Raw genomic sequence first — 13,534 nt, 5'->3', positions numbered from 1 at the left:
CCAAGAAAAGAAACTCATGATTGTAAAACATGGAATTATCAGACAGTTTAATACCTCTGATCACAGTATATCAGAGAAGTGTAGTTTTCATGAGAAAGTGAAGAATAAACTTGTACAAGAATGTATTTAGTTGTTTCATAAGTGTTATCAATAATCATTATCAAATTCTGATTATATAAGTAATCACTGAATGAACTGAATGAGACTGATTTTAATCTTCAGTCTCAGTCTCATTCTGATTTTAGAAGAATAATCATCTTTCACGGTTTATTCTGAGAAATTACTCTCATTTCACTGTTCTTGAATTAAATCTGGTCATTTTTCACGCCATTTCTCTCAGAAATGATCCATTTTCAGATTTTTTTGAGGCTTGGTCCTGGTGGGACTCACGCCAAGAAATGTATGAGATCAGACCAAATGAGACCAAATGTGAAATTCATGGTCCCGCCGGCCAGTCTAGTTAAGACTGCTGCAGGACCTGATTCAATTAATCACTTAATTATTCAAAATACATACTTCTACTTAAAGAATGAATATTTTGAGCTCTTTTTCAATCTCTTGAAAAATGAATATTATTCTGAATGCTGAAGAGAAGTCACTGAAGTGATTCTTATAAAATCTAATAGAAAAACTTTAATTTTCAAGTTATATAGAGTAATATCTCTATTGAACTGTCTAGAAAAGATTTTAGAAAAGATAATAGCTACTTAACTATCTTTTATAAGCTTTATCAGTAATTCTCTTTTATTCAGTGAATAAATGAGAGATAGAAAACAGTGTTCTGCAATTGACACTGTTCTCTCAGTTGTTCATGATATTCAAATAGCAAAGCATGAAGATCTGGTCTCAACTGCAGTTTTTATTGATATAAAAGAAGTATTTAATCATGTTTCAAAGTCAAAGTTAATTCAGACATTGAAGATGTTAAGACTGCCACTTTCTCTAATAAAATGAGTTAACTATTTTATATCTAAAAGAAGTATACAACTTTTCTTTGATGAAATGAAACAAGATAAGACTGAGATAAAAATAGAAGTACTATAAGAATCTTTAATCTCACTCATTTTATTTAAAATATACACTGCATATCTATTCAAAAATAGAAATATGAGAATAGTGTGATCTCTGAGTTATATAAATGATATTGATCTAGTCTACAGCTCAAAAACTATCAAAGAGAATTTGAAAGTGATTGAAAAAGCTGCAAAGAAAATCTTTGTTAGAGCAGATATCAATCAAATTCAATTTAATATAAATAAAACTGAGTTAATTCATTTCTTTTCTAGATTCAATGAGAAAGAACTATCTCTAACTCTTTTAAATAGAGAGATTAAACTCAGTGTAAATGTCAAGTAATTAGAAGTATGATTAAACTTCAAGTTGAATTTTAAATATCACATTCAACAAAGAACTGTCAAGGCAGAAAGACTATTGAACAATATAATCAGACTATCAAATACAGAGAGAGGTCTTTTCTTCCAGGCTATGAGACAGTTATATATAGTCTGTATTACATCAGTAGCTGATTATGAAGTTCAAGTTTAATGAAATAATCAAGAGAATTTCACTGAACTCTTTCAAAGTCTGTAAAACAGAGCCTTGAGAAGAATTCTGAGAGCATTCAAATCATCTTCTATTAAAGTAATGAAAATTAAAGCTTCAATTTCTTCTTCTGCTATTAGATTTTAAAAGGCCTGTATGAACTATACTCTGAGAGTTATAAAGATGAGCTCAAATTATATAATCAGAGAAAGAGTCTCTTCTTCATTTTCACTAATTAACTCTGAAAATGAACTGGATTGAAATAGATTTCTTAATTGAAATGAAAATAATTCTTCAAAGAAAATGTCTTCTCAACTATACAGACTATACTCTCTGATTAAAAATCAATTTTCTTCTTTAAATGTTGAAAAAGTTGATCATGAGAAGTTATCTCTCTGAAGAGAAAAGCTTGAATCTCTTATAGACTTGCAAATAAGTAAACTATCTAAAGAGAAAGAATATGAACAGTATTTGAAGAGAATTTCTACAATTAATATAAAAGACTCTATTCTGATTTATTCAGATGACTCAAAAAATAAGAATTTGAATAGATTAGATGCAGACATTGCTTATACTGAAGATAATATTAATTTTATCTCAGATTTCTGAAATCTAGACTGTGAATCTGAAGTCTTTGACGCTGAACTATTTGTAATAGTGAAAGCTTTCAAACTCATTGAAATAAAATCTTATAAAAGAGGAAATAGTTTGAAAGAGATATAAATATTCTCTGATAGTCAAGCTGTTTTAAAAAGACTTAGAAATAGTCAGATTTATAATAATCAAATGAATCTTGAACTGATCTTAAACTCTGTTTTAAAAATTCAAAAGAGAAGAATATCAAAGCTGATAATTCATCTGCACTGAGTTCCTGCTCATATGAATATTCATGGCAATGAATTGACTGATTCAACTGCAAAAAAGAGTGCAGAATTAAGCAGATCTATTCAAAAAATTATGTTCTGATCTTTTATAAAGAGAAAAATAAAAGAATCTTATTTAGACAAGTGGAATGAAAGCTGGCAGAAACAAAAGAAGAGTATACATTATTCAAGATTTGAAACAAAACCCAAGTGAAAATCTTGTTCAATTAAATATAAAAAGAAAATATTCTCATCTATAATACAGCTGAAACTAGAACATGACTATTTCAAATCTTATATACAAAGATTTGATGATAGATTTGACTCAATAGAATACTTATTCTGCAATTCAAATGAGAATCCTGAGTATATTATAATGCACTATACATTATACAATAGTCTCAAAGTCAGATTGAAAGAGAAGTATAATCTAAATTAATTAAATATGAGATTCTTATTCTCAACTGAGACAGAAATTAAATACTTAATAGACTTTCTATCAGAAACTCAAGCAGCTACAAGAAAATGACTAAATTCAGAATTATCTGAATATGAAGAGAAGGAAATCAATCAGATATAGTCTGTTAAAACAGCTATATACTATCTTTTAATAATTTGTTTTATTACAGTCTCTCTTTACTTTATCTTTTTCTTTTAATTTCTTTCTATCTATCTATTTAATGTGTCTATCTTTAAGGCTGTGTTCTCTTTTCCTTTGTCATAATATTGTTAAATGGTTTCAAAGTATCAGAAGATGTTAAAATACTGCAATTTATAAACAGTTTTTGTATTCTGAGCTGGAATTTTCAGATTTTACCTATCTGAAATTGATGAATGTATAATAGTTAACTTTACAGATATAGGAAAAACTCTGAGAACTAAAAGTTCTCAGATAGATATCATAGTCTCTGACTGCATACATCTATGATTAAAGAATAATAATAATAATAATAATCAGTACATGTTTAGTGTCTTCTGCATTGTCATGATATCTATGACTGCTAGTTCACCTTCACTCAGAGAGTGTGTTAGTTATTAATTTTCAATTGAGCCGCAAGCCGGCTAGTTCAGTCTGACATCTCATATATATTTTCATATCATGATTTGAATGAGTTGCAGATCATCTCTTCAGGCCGGCAGACACCTTAGTATGTATCACAGTTTTAAAGCTAGACAGGTCTTGACTACTGCAATTCACTGCTGAATTGAGAGATGATGCTTCTGTCAGTATTTCATACTCTGTCTTGTTTTCAGTTAATACTGAATTCAGACAGAGTAGTCTATTAGCCTTCTCACATGAATACTGAGATACTTCATCAGTCAGTTATTAAGTATCTCTATCATCTCTAGTCTGTCTGAGAGTTGCAGGTCACTGACTAGACTGGCCGCCGGGATCATGAATTTCATGTTTGATCTCATTTGGTCTGATCCCATACATTTCTTGGCGTGAATCCTGCTGGGACTAATCATTAAATAAACATGCAAAGTGACTATATATCAGATCTCAACATGAAATCATGACTTGAAAAAAATGAGAAAGTGATCTCATTTGGTCTCATTTAGTCCCATTCTTAGCATAAAGTTACTATTTTTAGACATTTTAAGGTTTTTTTTAGACTATTTTTAATTTTTTAAAAAGTAACGCTTTTTGGTAACACTCAAATGAGATTTAAAGTCATTTAAAGCAATAAAAATAATTTAAATTGAGAAGTGAAAATCATGGTTTCATTTGGAAAATGTGACAAGAGTAGACAGTAAGTCTCACTGAAACAGTATGAGACTACTATCTAATGTTAGAACCGTGTAATGGGATCTGTGGAATTGGCAATGAAACTATCAAAAATTCTGGTCCTGGTTTCAGACACGGTCACACGGTCAGTCTATCACTGACTGCTAGCATCTATGTTTTTCCTTCATTTAGCACAGCTGTTGTTGTCTTACTATACATATTATAGATATCTCTAATTCTTCTTCACTGATCTAGACTTTAGAACAAGATCAATATATCATCTGCAAACATGCTGATCTTGTATTTAGACTGACTGTGTGACCGTGTCTGGGACCAGAATCAGATTTTTTGATAGTTTCATTATCAATTTGACTGATCTCATTACATGGTTTTAACATTAGATAGTAGTCTCATACTGTTTCAGTGAGACTTACTGTCTACTCTTGTCACATTTTCCAAATGAGATCATGATTTCCACTTCTCAATTTAAATTATTTTTATTGCTTTTAATGACTTTAAATCTCATTTGAGCATTACCAAAAAGTGTTACTTTTTAAAAAATTAAAAATAGTCTAAAAAAAACCTTAAAATGTCTAAAAATAGTAACTTTATATCAAGAATGAGACTAAATGAGATCAAATGAGATCACTTTCTCATTTTTTTCAAGTCATGGTTTCATTTTAAGATCTGATATATAGTCATGTTACATGTTTTTTTGATAGCCAGTCCCAGCAGGATTCACGCCAAGAAATGTATGAGATCAGACCAAATGAGACCAAATGTGAAATTCATGGTCCCGGCGGCCAGTCTACTTGTATTCTTATCTCATGCTATCTCTCAGTTCTTGAATAGAGTTATTCTTAATCAGCAGCCTTGCTAGGTCTTCTATTATCACATTGAACATCAGACAGAATGACAGAAAGCCTTGCCTCATATCTCTTTCAAGCTTGATTGACTCAGACTGAAATCTATTGATTATAACTGTGAATATTATATCATGATAGCAGCTCTGTATAACTTTCACTGTAGACTCTGATACATTGATTTTTCACAGTATTATAAAGAGATAAGCTCTATCTATTAACTCATAAGCTTTCTCTTGATCTAGAAAGATTATATAAAGAGGTTCTTGCTGCTGCTGTACTTAATTCACTGCTAGTTATACCAGCTTCATATTATTAACAATTTGTCTGCTCTCAATGAACCCTGTCTGATGTTTTTCAATCACAGTTATAATTGACTCCGCGAGTCTTTCAGCAATGATTGAGATAATCAGTTTATATATTATATTTATTAGTGAAATAAGTCTGTAATTTTTAATATCAGTTTTATTCTCTTTCTTATACAATATTTTTATTACTTCTTTCTTTCAGTTCTTCAGCATCACTGTTTTGTACTTGTGATATTCAATCAGAACTGTGATAACTACTGTGAGAGTATTCTGCAATATGTGACCTTCTTCATCTGAGTGAGTTATAAAGATCTTGAAGAAATCTCATAGTATTCTGAATGATCCGGGCAAGCATTCTCAGAATCAGTTTCTGCTCTGAGTCTCAATCTTATTAATCACTATCAGACTTATTATTTTCTAAAAGTCATCTTTCAGCAGTCTTCTTAACATGTTCTCTTAATATACTTTACTTATTAATCATTCTTGAAACATGTGTCTCACTCTCATAGAACTTAAATGCTATTTTTAGCATCTTTTCAGTTTTATAAGTCACTTTTTCCTAGACTGGCCGCCGGGATCATGAATTTCACATTTGATCTCATTTAATCTGATCTCATACATTTCTTGGCGTGAATTCTGCTGAGACTGGCTATCAAAAAAACATGTAAAGTGACTATATATCAGATCTTAAAATGAAACCATGACTTGAAAAAAATGAGAAAGTGATTTCATTTGATTTCATTTAGTTTCATTCTTGGCATAAAGTTACTATTTTTAGACATTTTAAGGTTTTTTTTTTTAGACTATTTTTAATTTTTTTAAAAGTAATGCTTTTTGATAACACTCAAATGAGATTTAAAGTCATTTAAAGCAATAAAAATAATTTAAATTGAGAAGTGGAAATCATGATCTCATTTGAAAAATGTAATAAGAGTAGACAGTAAGTCTCACTGAGACAGTATGAAACTACTATCTAATGTTAAAACCGTGTAATGAGATCAGTCAAATTGATAATGAGACTATCAAAAAATCTGATTCTGATCTCAGACACGGTCACACGGTCAGTCTACTTTTTCCTCACTCTTCAAGCTATATATTGTGCTTTTATCTATCAGTTCTTTTTCCAATTCTCAAAATACTGAAGATTTCATTTTTGAGATGAGTCACTTTACTTTTGCACTTATTTTCTGACAACTCTTCTTAATCTCTCAGAGTATATTTAAGTGCCTGTATATAGTCTGAATTATTCAGATTGTGAGATGCATGTGATTCTTAGTCTCAAGTTTTCAAAGTCTTGTTTTCAGCTTTCACTGAATTCTTATCATGCTTACTGTCTTAACTTTCTGAAAGCTTCTGACTTTCCTAACTATCAGCTGTAAGCTTTCATCAAATTCTATTAGTAGCTTCACAATATCAGTTATTATAAAGTATTTTCCTCACTTATTAAAAAGCAGTGTACATGTACTTATTGTATTGCTGATCAGCTGTTCTATCATAGAGCTTAGAGTCTTTAGTATGAATAAGTGCTCTAGTAGATTTATATTCATGTGTCAGAAGTCTGTTTCTTTCTTTACTATTATTTAAGAGCAGTACTGCATCAGTACAGCACTGTAATCTGTTCAATTGAAAGTTTGTTTTATTTCTCATCTATCTGACTTCTTATAGACCTGTGATGTGCACAGAATACAGTTAATTCTGCTGAATGAGAGTGTCTCTGTGACTTCAGTGAATGTATATTCACATCAGTCTGAATTGATAGCATATTAGTCATTCAACAGAGCTTCACTTTTCATTACACTTTTCAGAACTCTTTGAACTCTTGTGTCTTTCTCACAGAGCAGGTTCTGATTCTGGCTCTTGAATATACAGTTTCAATTTCTCAGAACAACATCAATCTTTTTTCACTCTGATTTCAGGTGTTTTATAACATCTTTTAGAAAGCATACTTGAGTAGTTTTCTAATTAGAAATATATATACTTAATAGTTTTATCATCTTCACTAACATTTTAATGTAACACTTGATTCTGATTTGTCTATCTTCAATATCTCTGTGAAAACATGTGACTTTGTCTTGTGGTTCGGAAGAACGTACGACCGTCGGATAATAACACGGCCGCTTCTGAACTACTAGTGTACGAATGTAAAGAGGGCCCTAGCGGCCACTAATTAATTTAGCGTATGAGATTCAATATATAAGAAGCCGATGTACATCTGTAATTGTATACTGGCTTAAGCAACCTTTGAATCACATCTGATAGCATGTCTAAAAACTGGTGAGAAGTGCAGGCTTCTTCAGGATGTGATAATTCCATCTATAAAGCAATTCATAGTTATCATGCCAGTGTGGTCCTAGAACATCTCAAAAGATAGTGTACAAAGAGTGATGAGTGAAAGAGCATCTGATTGATGCTGCTTCGCTTGTTGGGGGAAAACTCCACACCCAGGCGAATGCCACGTATGAGACGCGAACAGATGAGGTGTGAGAAAGGGGATGGGAGCGGTGAACCAGATTCAAAGGAGTCCGCTCCCTACCCAAAAGAAGGATAAAAAGGGGGGGTGGCCACCACCGGAGTCGTACGATGATAACAGAAATCATATAACGATATAGCGATAGAACGATATAGCGATATAACAATACAGTGATATAGCGATATAACAATACAGCGATATAGCGATATAACGATACAGCGATATAGTGATATAACAATACAGCGATATAATGATAGACATCGTACAATCAACCAGAAACCACTGAAATGAATACCTCCTCTAGCTGATACAAACAACATCCTTCTCTGCTACCTGAACTGGAAGATATACAGAACCTTTCAGAGGGTTTACTTGAAGCAGTAAGAAAAGCAGCTGAGACTGCTGAACCAGAATCAAAGCTTCATATGTGTATGAGAATTCTAAATGAGATTGAGGCCTTGTATACACAGTGACAGACTGAGATGAAAGTCAAATAACAATTGATATTCACTGTGAATCAAGTATTCACTATGAAGAGCTTCACTGACACAATTATCATCATTAATAAGAATAGAGAAAACCAGATCTTAGATCTGCAGCAGAAGATTGAACATTTACATAGATAGATAACTATATCAAATCTGAAGATTCTATCATAATTATTCACAATCTCTTCAGAAGTATACACATCATCAGAGACTACTGTGCAGAATGAGAATCTGAGTATGAGATATATTAAGCTGAGAGATCTACTGAAGTTATTAAGCTTTAATAATAACTGAAAAAATAATACTGTAATCAGCTGACTAAGTCAGATATAATTATATTATTGAATTGAATATGAACTCACAGACAGACAGTCAATGAAATTTCAATAAGTCTTAAGATCTGCTGTGTTTCTATATAAAAAAGTAAAGTTATTATAAATGACTGATGAAAAGATGAATCTCACAGATCTGAAGTAATATTCATTCTTATAAATATGAAATAAGTTTTTCAAATGAATCTTACACAACTTTGAGAAAGTGAATGTATGAGATAAGTGTTATAAACACTTCACAGAGTGTAGATAAGTGAGTAATCTTATATTATACTTTATACACTTCAGCTTACACTATCTCACATTGAATGAAGAGCTTTTAACATCTTTCTATTTACAGATCTTCATTCATAATCTTACACCTGAGTTGAGAGTAGAATGAAAATGCTTAATTTCATAGTCAGACACAGTGAAGAAAGCATATAATATTCTCATTATACAGAAACAAGTGAGTTAATTATAACAGAAAATACTGTAATTAAGTATATCTCAGTAGAGAATGAGTAATCAGACTTCTATAATATAAGTTACATATCTGAATATAATAAATCTAGATCTGAATATCATTACTAAAGCACTGAATTCTCTGAAAAAGAAATTCTCTGAGTGAAAATCTTAATATTATGAGTATTAAGCTTACTTTAACTGCAGATGTCAAAATCATGATGTAAAAGATTGCACTCAGTATACATAGTTAAGAGAGATAAGAGAGTCAAAAAACTAGTAGAATCAGTGAGCTCAGAGATACTCACTGATATTCTATAAAAAGTCTTTAAAGTGAAAGAGATGTCTGTATTAGATGACTCTCTGAATTCTGCAAATGCAAAGAGAAAGCAGGCTTCTGACTAAGATGCAGATGAGAATGAAGTGAACACTCATCTCAATATCTTGAGATCTGAAATGTTAATGTATAGAGAGCACTTGAGTAAGAATCAAGAGATGACTGTAAAAGTATTAACAGACACAGAAGCTTCTATATAATATATTGATAATTATATAATCTGAAGATTGAAAGAGATTCACTGAGTGAAGAATCTCTGATATATAAGATTATCTGATAACTGATATTTAATATCACCTGTAAAAGTAAGAGTTCTCTTGCACTTCAGAGAATAATCTTACTATATTTGAGTGTGAGAGCTGCAGAATATGAAATATGATCTTATTCTCAGACTTAATTAATTTCAAAGGTTCAATTCACAGATTCAATGATGTACATGCTATATGTAGTTGACTGATAGAAAGAAAACAGTTCATACAATTTTATTAACTGATATGAGAAGAACATTTCACATCTCTGATATAGAAGAATTAAATCTGCTTATATATTAATAAGCAAAGAGAATAATTCATAAGACCTTATTTAAAAGCATTCTGTATGTCATACAGAATCTGAAAGCAGAGAAAATCAAGAAAAAAGATATATAAGAGAATAAGCATATAAAGAAGCTTCTGAAGAAGTATGAAAAGATCTTCTGAACAGATCTTTCACTGAAATTACTGCTGAAACAAGAATTCATATATAAGATTGACATGAGAGACATAAAACCAGTCAATCAGAATGCATACTCTCTGTCACAAATATATCTTGAAGAACAGAAGCATCAGATCACAGACCTTCTAGAATATGATCTCATATGACTCTTATCAAGTGTGTGAGACTTTCCAGTTCTATTCATGAAAAAGACAGATAAGAAGTGACAGATGTGTATCAATTATTAAGCACTTAACAAGCTTACAATCAAGAATGAATATTCACTGTCACAGATTCAATAATAGTTGAATATAATCAGAAATGTCTGATATCTCTTGAAGATTGATCTTCTCTCAGAATACTAGTAGATCTGTATAGATAAACTATCAGTTCTGTGAACTGTATTTAATATATAATGAGAGAAGTTTGAATTTCTGATAATATCATTCAGTCTGACAAATGTGCCTGTCATCTTTTAAATAATGATGAATACAATTCTTTATAAACAGAATGAAATCTTATATCTTGTATATCTCAATGACATTCTAGTCTTTTCAAACTCATACAACAAACATCTGAAGTATCTTGATAAAGTGCTTATAACTCTGACAGAGTATAAGCTCTATATCAAATCAATCAAGTGTGTGTTTGAAATAGAAGAGTTGAAGTTTGTGAAATATGTAGTGAGTAATAACTGTATATATCTCATTCTGAAGAAATTGAATGTCATAGTAAATTAGCTGTGGCTGAGAAATATACATCATATACAACAGTTTCTTGAATTGATCTTATACTATTGCAGGTTTATCAAGAATTTCACACAAATATCTGTATCACTCTCAGATCTCTTAAGAGAAATGAATACAAATCTGTAAAAGAAGAAGTTTCATTCAATTATCTGAAATATTATATGTGAAGAAGCTTTTCTCACACTGAGAAAATGTGTAACAACATTCTCAGTGCTTATTCAATCAGATTATAATAAACCTTTCTACATTGAGACAGATGCATCTGAATAAGCTATCAGAGACACTCTTTTACAGATGAGTAAGAACAGCAAGCTGCATCTGATAATATATGATGATAGAAAACTATCAGACATCAAGCTCAATTATTCAGTGCATGAAAAGAAATTGCTACTGATCAAGCACACACTGATATTGTGAAATAGATATATTGACAACAGATATACAACAACAGTGATCACAGATCATGAAAGTCTCATCTATCTATAATTAATGATAAAATCTTTCAAACACTTAGTATATTGAATCTCAGAGTTCTAAGCATATAATCTTCATATCAAATACTGAAAGAGATTAGATGTAGTGATATCTGATATAATCAGTCATAGATCTGATTTCATGAGTAAGAATTCTGTGAATCAGATACAAGAAACATTCACATTAAACACACTGAGAGAATGTAAGAAATCAGAATGAGTGAACATCATGATCTCTCACTTGAAGAATGATAAGATGTCAAATGATAAGCATCTTATGAAAGTAGTAGAAGAGATGCTTTCAAACTTCAAGCTAAGAAAATTGAAAAATGACATTGTGCTTTATCATGATCTAGAATACACAGAAGCTCTCTATCTAGAATCTTCATTTAGACATGACTTGATGACTCATATGCATAAGAAATTTAGTCACTTAGAAAGCTCTGAACTCATAAGTGTACTCAAATCAAGAGTGTACTGACCAAGCATGGCTGAGAACATTCAGATATACACTCATGAGTGACTGAATTGCCAGGTTGTGAAAGAATCTAAGAAAGGGTTAGAATGTAAGAAAGTACAACATCAGATGAAGTGTATAATATAACTGTTCAAACAATGAGAGATGAATCTCATAGACATATTATCACAGATGTCAAATAAAAATCAATGAATAATCACTACTATTGATTATGCTACTAACTGATCAGTTGCAAAAGCAGTTTCAGAGATGACAGAGAAGATGATAGTGAAGTTTCTACATAATGAGATCTATATCAATTATGAAATGCTGTATGAGATTCTAACTGATAACAGTGTGAACCTTGTAAAAGAAGCAGTGAGACATTTTGTGAGCCAGTTACAGATAAGATATCATAGAACAACATCATATCATCCGCGGATGAACAGGAAGATGAAACACTTAAATGAAATCTTGAACAACATGCTGATGAAATATCTAGTGAGCAAGCCTACAAGACTATGAGATGAATATCTCAGGCAGACGCTATTGGCCATGCGGATTTGACAGCATGCAGTCTCTAAGCATTCACCATTCTACCTGTTGTATGGATTGCATCCGCGCATCCCAGAGAATGCTTCAAAAAAGATGAGAGAGGAAGCAGTTGCAGATGCAGCAGGAACAGCAGTTGCAGACACAGCAGAAACAGCAGTTGCAGACACAACAGTCACAGATGCAGAATCAAGATTGAAAGAGATCAGCCACACACATGCAAAAGCTAACAAGTTACTCCTGAACTGAGCAATTCAATCAAAAAGAATACAAGACTCACTTGTTAAGAAATTGAGTCTCAAGATGAGAATATGAGTTCTCATACATAATGAGAGTTCTGAGAAGTTTCAACCTAGATGGTTTAAATTATATAAAATACTCAAATCACATTCTCTGAGAATGTATGCATTGAAAGAATCAGAGAAATGAGTCTTACACAACTTAATCAATGATTCATGACTTATGAAAGCAAAGATATAAGACCTGAGTGAATTATAGTCATCTACAGCACTATTATCAGTGTTGAAAAAGAAGAGACTTATAATTGAAAAGTCTTGCAAAGTAAGAGAAATCATAGATGCTTATGAATCAGATAATCTCACTTATTCTGATCTTTTCACAATTATAAGAAGAGAATGAGAAGAAATGAAGAAATCAGATGAATATTACACTTTAATAAGTGATGAGACTGTAGCCAGTTATACAATAACATGCTGCAGACAGTGAATACAATACAGTAAAGAGTGATCTCAAAGTAGCAGACTTGCACATGAGTCAGGTCACAGAAGAAAAAGAAATTCAGAGTTAAATTCAACTATTTACATCAGTTCAATCACAGAGATCACAGAGAATAAACTATCTGAAACATTTACAAATGTATGAGATTAAGTCATCTCAATCTCTGAGAATACTCAGAGATCAGGCAAGATTAGTTTCAATGAGCTGTTCACTGTAGTGATCTGAGTGAGTAAAGAGAGACAGTATAATACATAAGACAGAATCACAAAAGATGAAAGCTGCTGAACCTAGTCACTGAATGCTATATTATATAGAGGTTGTGTAAGAGTAGTGACTAGCAGATGAAGAAAAAGTGTAAGAAAAGAAATAATGAATTGATTACTAACTGTAAGAGTCAGCTGTAAAAGACAAATATTATCATACATATCTCATTCATTTTCATATATCACATGTTTAATCTATTTTCAACACCACATCACTCAAAAAACATTAAAAA

The sequence above is a fragment of the Blastomyces dermatitidis genome (assembly GCF_000003525.1).
Source record: "Blastomyces dermatitidis ER-3 genomic scaffold supercont1.9, whole genome shotgun sequence".
Taxonomy (NCBI): domain Eukaryota; kingdom Fungi; phylum Ascomycota; class Eurotiomycetes; order Onygenales; family Ajellomycetaceae; genus Blastomyces; species Blastomyces dermatitidis.
The sequence above is the reverse complement of the archived record's forward strand: the minus strand, read 5'-3'. Positions refer to the sequence as shown.